The sequence below is a fragment of the Adiantum capillus-veneris genome, chromosome 27, assembly GCF_014529385.1.
Source record: "Adiantum capillus-veneris isolate H3 chromosome 27, ASM1452938v2, whole genome shotgun sequence".
Taxonomy (NCBI): Eukaryota; Viridiplantae; Streptophyta; class Polypodiopsida; order Polypodiales; family Pteridaceae; genus Adiantum; species Adiantum capillus-veneris.
This window is the reverse complement of record NC_140957.1, coordinates 87,577,846-87,587,934: the sequence shown is the minus strand read 5'-3', so window position 1 is coordinate 87,587,934 and position 10,089 is coordinate 87,577,846. Positions and strand designations below refer to the sequence as shown.

At 42.7% G+C, this 10,089-nt stretch overlaps 1 pseudogene; it reads right to left on the bottom strand.

The window, feature by feature from the left end:
• Positions 1–2,536: 2,536 nt before the first annotated feature.
• On the bottom strand, positions 2,537–5,200 carry LOC147422342 (uncharacterized; annotated as a pseudogene).
• Between the last annotated feature and the right edge of the window lie 4,889 nt (positions 5,201–10,089).

The following is a 10,089-nucleotide window of genomic DNA, read 5'->3' as shown; positions in this document are numbered from 1 at the left end:
GCATACATAGCAAGCCTCGCTTTGGAGATAAATCCATCGATCCTTGGTACCTTCAAGCTCTCTGACAAGTTGAGTTGGAAAAGCATCTTTGACCTGCAAAACACCACATCTTGCATACACATCCTGGCAAGTAGAGTCTCCTGCAGACACCTCGATTAATGTCCCATATCATAAACCTGATAGCACCTGTATCTAGCTCCCCTTGTTTTGTTTACCACCTTATGATATAAGCATTTGCTCCTGTCACCTGTGATAGCAAAAAACACTTGAAGTTTTGACTAGCGAGTGTTCCATCTCGGTGTACCTCTCTCCTGGCTCCATCAAATACTTGCCCAATGTCCCTGTCACTTGCTTGCAAACATCCATGCCTAGGCTTCCTGCACTTCCATAGGTCGACACAATTTGGTTGTACCATCATTGCCCACCCCCTCGTTGAGCATTCATGCTCAACCACCATATTATTTAGGTAAAATCTCGGGGGTGCACTATGTTATCATGTTAATGTATAACGTGAGTTCGAAAGGAGGGGTTTTAAAATGCAAAAAATTTAGGTAATTTAACAGAGATACATTAAAATAAGGGGTTTTAAATTCAATTTTGGAAAAAAAATCCTAAAATAAGGGGTTATTTTATTCATTCAGACATGTTAACACTAGGTTGGTAACCTAACAGGACATAAAAGTGTCCTTTCAGGGTTTTGAAAAAAACCTCCAAAACCATAGTAGATCCACTCATTTTGTAAAATCCTTTCATGAGGTTATAGTTCAAGGCCTACTACACATGGAAAAAATAAGAAACTTGTAAAATTTCTCATCTTTTGGTCACACCAAGCCTCCAAAGTTGATGGACCAGTACATTTTCATCAAAACAGTTATTTCTTACGTTTTTTTGCATAAAAATAATATTAGGGATTTTTGTAGGACTTGAGATAAATTCCCTAGTTAACTTCAATGGGTTGGTGATCAGAACATATGATTTCTTCTCACTCACTATTTTTTGTTTTGCCAAAAGAATTAGGTACAAAAAAGTTGAATTTTTACCATTCTGCAAACCCATCATCAAAGTTTCTGTAGCCACCCTCAATACAAATAATATATGCATGTTTTCTTAGTTCCCTATTGTCCTTTAGGTTCATAAGGAGCCATGGAGCATGTCAAAAGAATAATACATCTCTTACCAAGGGGAATCTTGGGGACAAAGATGAAGTGCTAAATACAGCAAACATGAAAAAACTGTGTTCAACATTATGAGTTGTAGAATCCCATAGAAACTATTCAATATCTAGCCAAATTTGATCCTTATGACTAGATATGGTTACTACCTACAAAATGCATGTAGTTGTCACAAGAAACTAACAATATTAAACAAGCTATACTTGATATACTAGAATGTTTCGTTTTCTTCTATAATTGAAAAAATCAACCATCGTTGTCTACTATGAAAAATAGGGTATTAGGTGCCCCAAAACTCAAGGAATATTAGCTTTAAGTTACAATATGCGACATAGAGAATCAAAACTGCATTTGGATATCATGAAAGCCACCAAAAAAATCATAGAAGAGCTAAAATTGGCTAAAAAACAAGATTTGACAATTTTTGTAATTTGGTCATAACTTACAACTTTAACATTTATTTCTCCCTAGAAGCATCAGAACATGTTGAGGACTACTAAAGATACTTCTCTAGCATTATAGACCTCACAAACATGAATTCTAGAGTGGTATAGTTGCAAAAAGTTGAAAAAAACCAAAAACAGGACCCATTTTTTCACACAGTTTAGGTTGTGAAATGTTGTGCAAGGACAAGGTTAAAGATGGAATTGATATTCCAAAAAAATGTCAAGTTTTTTTCAGCTCATGATCGAGACAACTTTCTAGACATATAGCACCTCCAAATCCATTTTGAAACTCTTGACATAATTCAAGGAAAATGGTCACTTCACAGGACATAAAAGTGTCCCATTACCAACCTAGTGTTAAAAAGAGGGATTTTTTTAATACCCCGCGAACGCACGTTATATAGGGGGGTACTGAATGGTGAACCCCCCGAGGGTAAAATAGGACTGTATAGAGAGAATGATATAACATAGATATATAGACTGCATAAGGAAAATGATATAATGGCTATAGAAATAGGATAGAGATAGAGAGAAAAGCATCTGCTGCATCACCCTCCAGGGTCAAATGGAAAGCTCGAAGCTTCCCCAAGCATGGTGTAATCTCCACCTGGATCAAAAATAAAACATTGGCCGTGGCCATCCACCTGTAAAGCATGCATATCCAAGCCTTCCTTTGCACTTGTAGGCCAGTAGACACGCCGCCCTTCCAGCTCTTCATAGCATGGAGCTTTGTCACCTTGCATCCATAAATCTTCGTGTCCGCTATAAGAATACTTGCTATCACTTGAGAAACCTGAATCATAAGCAGCTATCCTATCATCTGCTAGAGAATCCTCCATAGTATAGTCTTCTTCAAAAAAGCCTCACAACTGATACAAAGATATCTACAAATTAAGCAACCTCCAATAACACATGTATCAATAGCATAGCATGAAGTAGCTAAACCCTACCATTTGTCTCCACCTGCTGCATAGCCAAACAAACATGTTTGCCTTGCATACCTGTATCCAAATCTTCTAAAATTGGCACCAAAACCAGCTCTTCAAGCTTAAGAGCATGACCTGCTAGAGCTTCAACCTGTCCTTCAAACACCTCATCCCCAACAAGGTTGGCGGCACCTTCCTCTTTGCATGGAGCCTCTCTGTTATAGGCTGCACATGTATCTGTTTCCATAGAGTTATCTATCGGAGCTATCTCTCCACGACTACACACAAACTCTGAAACTAAACTGTGCACCTCCATATGCCCATCAAGACAAGGTTGCCCCACCCCCTGCATAGATAAATCACTTCGACATACCTTTGCTTCTGTTTCTAGCTCCTGCAAGTCATCCTCAAAAAACTTCTCTTCAAACAAGTCGGATGCACAATCAAACCATACCTCTCCCTCCAATAGGGACTCACCATCACAAGACATTTGATAGGGCTGCTCGGCTGGCAGATTCACACAAAGCATCTCCACACTTGCATTATGCTTATCTTTGACCTTCAGCTGGCTGGTAGGCAACTTGTATACATCTTTCTCCACTTCATCTACATGAAAAACATCATGAGTTTCATACCTAGAAGACATGGATTTTGTCTCCCACATGCTACAGTGTGTCCATACTGCTGCTGGAGCTCTGAGAACTTTCGGACCCCTCTTCTGAACTTGCTGCTTCTTGCACCATTGCTACCTTCCCCATTATCGATTCTGGAACCGACACCTCTTCTTTAAGATCTTTTATCACCTCGTCCTCTTGAGCAAGCAAACTGGGTGGCACTCTGAATATGCCTCTCTGTATCTTTTGAGACCTGATTGGCACTCGTTCTACCTCCTCTAGCCTGGCATCAGCTTCACGTGCTTTCATCACATTCATATCAATAAAAGACAGGGCTTTTACCTCTTGGTGCTCATCAATCTGTTTGGACCTAGGTCCACTGGTTGACATGATTATAGACTGCAGCAATCCTGTCTCCATCGTCTTCATCATCTTTTGACTCTTTGCTCTGGCGAATTTGACAGCTTCATCAAAGGTCCTTGGATCTTCATAATCCACTCTCTCACAAACATAGGGATGCAAGCAGGATAGAAACCTTTCCAGCTTAAAATATCCCGCATTGGTTGCTTGGGTAACAGCCGCAAAATCCCCCCAATAAGCTTCAAATTTATCCACAAAGGTATTGACATTTGCACTTATGTCATGCTGCAAGCCTTTGATCTTTGTGACTGCTTCCGAAGCCGACACCACTTTCTATACCTTTGTAAAAATTGCTCTCGAAATCCAATCGAATTCTGCTTGTGCACATCTTCTAAACCATCAAACCAAGTCTTTGCTTTACCTCGGAACACCAAAGGTAGAGTCTGGAGCTTTGCTTCATCACCTGGCATCCACAGTATTGTCAGCATAAGTAGCTCAAAATCGGCAATCCAATCGTCTGCATCTTCATCTCCTTTGAACACTGGACCAAACTCTTGCTTCATCTTGATTCACGAACACTTGGTCAAGAAGCAATCAGTGGATCCTCAGTGGGGGCACCACAAGATGGAAAGGGGGAAATGAGAAAACCACGAGCACACAATCTGAATGCCTCTCTATAGCCCAATGATTTCACAACACCCCTATCCCCTAGTAAACACACACCTATATAGACTCCCGATCTGCAAATAATCAATGTCCAAGCCCGAACCCAACCAACCCCGATTTCACACATTCAATCACGAAGCACATCATAATGGCTACTGCTTCTAACCCCTCAAAACAACATATAACCGCATATAGGTGATTGAAGATATGCTAACATGTACAGATGATTTCATGACCACCACTGGCATACATGAGTGTGCTTACGAGTTTACACCCTCATCACACACATTGTATCCACAAAGAGAGAATCTCTAGCTACACCCAACATCCCTCAAAAGCACAAGTATAACTGATAACATTAGGTAAGAGAGCGGGAGAGAAAAACACAACACATATTGATCACTCCAACAACGAGCATATGGGGGCTCAAGCTGTTTCGATTAGCAAAACATGTACAATGATGGACCTCTCTGAGAAAAACTCCCTCCTTGGTGCAACATCCGATGAGTTTACAAGGCTTAAGAAGTGGGACAGCATGGCTGGCTCCTCTCCTCCTCCGTATGCACTCATACTTGATAGGTCTCAACCTTTCTTTTACTCACAATCGGCAGCTTATGGCCCTGTCCCTTCTTGCACTTGGATAGGCTCTCTTGGCCGCCCCTCTGCTCTGTAGCTCTTGACACCCCTCAGCCGGACAAGGCCATCTCCCATGTGGCCTCCTTTGGCCTGCCCAACCCCAGCCACTCACGGCTCTCCGTCCTCCAACTGGCACCTCTTGTTTTACATATCCTGGTGACCGTGCACATCCCCGTCTCTACAGACCCCGTGTAGTGCTAACCAAACCTCCTATTTACACCCGGATGGTACCCAATTGGTGGCCTTACAGTGACTCCCAACCCCTCCTCATTGACGAGTTCGACAACCACTGGCCCCTCATGCCACTCTCGACCTTGCTCTGCAAGGAGGCCGCCTCTCTTTGGCCAATAGCGACCTCGCTATTGGTCGCCTCTCCTATAACTCCTAGCTTCATGCAATTGCCGCGCCCTCTTGTATTCAACTGGCCGGCCCCACTATGCAAAGATGGCACTCCTCTAGAAGCCCTGACGGCCATCTGCAGGACTTGCACTCCCTCCACCATCCAGATGTCATCACCACCCCATGCAGACCAGTAGTCGCCTTGTTTTTTTTTTCATATATATCTTCAGCAAGCCTCTAAAAACTCTTCCTTTGGTGCTCTTTCACATGCCATCGAGACTGCAGTGGGTCCGAACTCACTGCCTCATATGCTACCACATAAGCCTATGTGCCAATGGCCTCCTGGCCACAAATAGATGGAACCCGCTTCATAAAGGGACTTCCCAGGTATCGAGATCTTGCAGAGAAAGACTACAACCACTTCTACCGCCAATCGAGTTAAGCTTCCACTCCTTGACATAGGTCCAAGGTGGAGACTTGCTAGCCATCAACCTGCAATTACCCAACGAGCTCGAGCTTGCCAAATTGGAGTACACATTCTACATACATAGCAAGCCTCGCTTTGGAGATAAATCCATCGATCCTTGGTACCTTCAAGCTCTCCGACCAGTTGAGTTGGAAAAGCATCTTTGACCTGCAAAACACCACATCTTACATACACATCCTGGCAAGTAGAGTCTCCTGCAGACACCTCGATTAAAGTCCCATATCTTAAACCTGATAGCACCTGTATCTAGCACCCCTTGTCTTGTTTACCACCTTACGATATAAGCATTTGCTCTTGTCACCTGTGATAGCAAAAAACACTTGAAGTTTCGACTAGCGAGTGTTCCATCTCGGTGTACCTCTCTCCTGGCTCCATCAAATACTTGCCCAATGTCCCTGTCACTTGCTTGCAAACATCCATGCCTAGGCTTCCTGCACTTCCATAGGTCGACACAGTTTGGCTATACCATCGGTGCCAATACGCTTCGTCGTACGTGTCGAGGGCTGGGAACTTGCCTGTGCACTGTGTGCAAGCCTCAAAAGGCTGCAAGCACACAACTAGAGAGTCCTTGCAAGCTCAAAGAAACAATGGTGTGTCACTCACCGCTCAATGCTTCCATCTCGTGAAGGATCCTGTGCTGCAAAGAAGAAGGAGCCGCAGTCAATGCCGCGCTCAATCGCCAATGCCGCCGCAATGCTCTCTCTCTCTCTCTCTCTCTCTCTCTCTCAAGCATACACAGACACGTATATACACGTGAGCACACAAAGGAGAAGGAGACAGAGACGGATCAAGAGCACTTCTTAGCTTACACCTCCAAGAATAATGATTTTTAGGTCAAATGGACCTTTTAAAAGAGTTTGACCCATTCACACATGGGCGCCCACAGTGGCCGGTCATTGCAAAACTACTGTAAAAATAAGATAAGTGGTGCACCTCTCATCAATGATCACCTACACACCTACTGGACCGACAAGCCTGGTCCATGACTCAATCAAATAAATAATATGCGTCCGGCGAAGTTGATAGGATGTTCATGAGGGTTAACACCTTGGTGAGGTCAGCCAAAGTCATCTCCAATAGTTTTTGCTCTTTGACAATGGGCTTTATAGTCATTGGCTCATGCCCAATTGCTTGCGAGCTAGTAAGCTTTGGCTCAATAGACATTGTTTCTCCTTCAATCATTAGATTGTCTTCCAATTGGATTGCATTGGTGGTGACTTCTTGCCAAGTAGTGATACATTTAATGGCTATGCCATTATAGATATCCTCATGTAGCAGTCCCCTAACAAATCTATTGAGCAATTGATTATTATTGAAATGCTCATTTATATCACAACGAGAGTTCAAATTCTTTAAGCTAATAAAGTCTCTCACTGACTCACCTTCCTCTTGTTGGGCTTTTTGGAGCTGAGATGTTATGACCCAAACTCCCTCTTGTATATACTCTCTCAAGAACAATCTACTAAGAGTAGGATAGTGTGTGCCCTCTTCATTCCTTAGGGTTCTATACCAATCCCTTGCCTTCCCACTTAGAGTCAAAACTTAAAGCCTTGCACTTATGTAGTCCATTGTGCTCTTCCAGGGAATCACATACGTGTTCAAAAACCTCAATATGCTTCCTAACATCTACGTCTCCAGTGAACTTTTGTAGAAGCTTAGCTGCTTGTACTACCTTGCTTCTAGTCTCTGTGTTAGGTGTGATGTGCATGTTTTTGGTAATAGATCGACCGATAGCTTGAGCAAAGGTTTCCAAGTCACCCAAGTGAGTAGGTATAGTGGGCAGAGGCGCTTCCAGGACTACATGTGGAATGTGGGTTGACATGGGGTTTGGGATACGGGTGGTCCTTGGGTCCCGGGCTTGGTACGGCGTTGTGCCGTGTGGTGGCCCGAAGTTCATAGGTGTGGCCCTAGGCCTAGCAAATGTGGGATATGACAAGTTAATGTCAGCTCTGGTATAGCTCCACTGGAATAAGGGCTTGGCTAGGGTGGTCGTGGAGTGTAAGCTGTTGAAACAATTGGGGGTGTAGGAGCTACATGAACATGAGGGGCAATAGGTACATATGATTGATGCACACTCATGAGTAATGTTGTAGGCACTATGCTACTAGGTAGTGGTGCTTTACTAACGAATGAGATCCAAGGTGTATTCTTCACCATGCTCATCACTGGGTAAGCATGGTAACTGTAGTTGCATTAAGAGAAAGATGAACTAAGTTTGGAGAGGTAAAACTATTGCTTGTGGGCTCAGATTGTACCGCGACTCTTAGTAAAATGACATATGGAGGATCCACTGGACTCACTGAGGAGTCTCCATTTGCGATAGGGTTGGTTGTTTGACTTCCCTGTATCCAAAAATCTCATGAGACTCGTTGAAGGCATGTTAATCCCTTTGTTTTGCCTTTCCAACTCGGTCACCCTATGGATGGCATCACAAAATCTCTAGCGTTGCTCCTCTAAGCTGGTAGCACCCGATGTAGATTGTAGAACATCTAACCAACCCACATGGTATGTTTGACCCATGTATAGGTCAATTAAAGTCTCTGTTTGTAAGTCATACTCTCACTTTTCATTTAGAAATGCCCCATCTAGGTTTGAGGTGTTGGGGGTGTCCTTCAAAGAGAATGCAATGTGGATTCCTATGGTTTGACTCTCAGGGGCTGCTAATTCAAGAGATCACAATGGATTAAATGGCACAGTTGACACCATAGGTGCCTTTGCCTTTATCTGTCTGAATTGCTATGCCTTGCGTAAGCTTTCAAATTTTTTTCCCCTAGCTGCAAGGATATAGCGTTCGATCTCTTGCACTTTTGCAAGGCTCCTACCATCAGGTAATATAACTTCAGGGCTAGGGAGTGCAGTGGATGGAATATTCACATGGGCACTCTCAAGGAGTGTGGGGTCTACATTAGACATGAAAGGTGAATTAACTTCCCCACCCCCTTCATTTAGTTCGCTAGTCGCATGTTCAGAGCGAGTGGCTCTACTGAAGGTCTCTTTTATGTGGCTAAACATGCTCGACCTGGGCCATGGGCCCAAGGCATGCATGTCTTGACTTGACCTCTCAAGATTTTGTATAGGATACCCCTCCATGACATCGTAGTTAGAGGAAGAGTCACTACACATGATATATGGATCTTGAGCACATGATATATGGATCTTGAGTCACACTGCCATGGGCCATGGGCCCAAGGCATGCATGTCTTGACTTGACCTCTCAAGATTTTGTATAGAATACCCCTCCATGACATCGTAGTCAGAGGAAGAGTCACTACACATGACATATGGATCTTGAGTCACACTACCTTAGGTACTGGCCGAAGGTCTGGAACCTAATGTAGATGGATAGTGAGTGCCCCCATAATTTGAAGCACTCTCAAGCTGATCAGACTCTAGGACTCGATCAGAGCGTAGATACATGACCCTTAAAGCATTGATGAGTACCCTAAGAGGCCTCGCCACTAGCTATTTTGGTTGTTTTCACCTGATTTTTCTTATTTTCTTTTTTCTTTACTATGCATGGTGTGGAATAGGTCATGTGATAGCTCGAAATAATTTAACCCAATTAGTATTAAAAAGGTGGGAATTAAATCATGAAAATTTGGCTAGCCAACATTCTCGCTTCCACTTCATCCACTAGCAAAGAATTCATAAATTGAATATAACGTCTCATATCAAGATTTGTAATGTATATATTGCCAACCTTAAATAACAAAGTAATTCAAGGTTTTAAACCCACAAACATCTCGTAAATTTTATCTCATTTAAAAATATTGATAGTGTATAATTTCTTGAAAAAAAACATTGTTCTGAGTAGAAGCACACGAGTAAAATGAAAATATGGTGTGGTTTTAACAAAAAAATCATAAATTAAATAGAACGTCTTACATCCAAAAAGATTTTGGAACGATATCAAGACAACATTGACTAATGTTTTGCGAAGATGTTATTCATTGGTATAAACACTATTGAGGTTGTACAAAAGTGATATCATATATGTTATATTTTTTATGACTTCTGTATGTGTATGTTTGATAAAGAATTCAATAGATAGTTAGATTATTGAAATATTCTTTTGATCCACTACAAGAGGTTATGTGCTCTTGTGACGCTCTTAGCGACGGAAATACACTGGGTTTTTATAACCCCCGGCGTCGCTATAAGCGTCGCTAAAAGCGTCGCTACGAGAGCGTCGCTATATGCGTCGCTATAGGCGTCGCTATAGACGTCGCTATATAGCGACGCTCATAGCGACGCCTATAGCGACGCTTATAGCGACGCTCTCACAGAAGAGTATAGCGACGCATATAGCGACGCTACAGAGCCATAAATAGCGACGCATATAGCGACGCCTGAGAGAATATTTTTTTGGTGGCAGGACATTGAATGCCTGCCACCCATCAACCATATTGTACTTGATTCACTTTTTAAAAAAAGTGCAAAGGT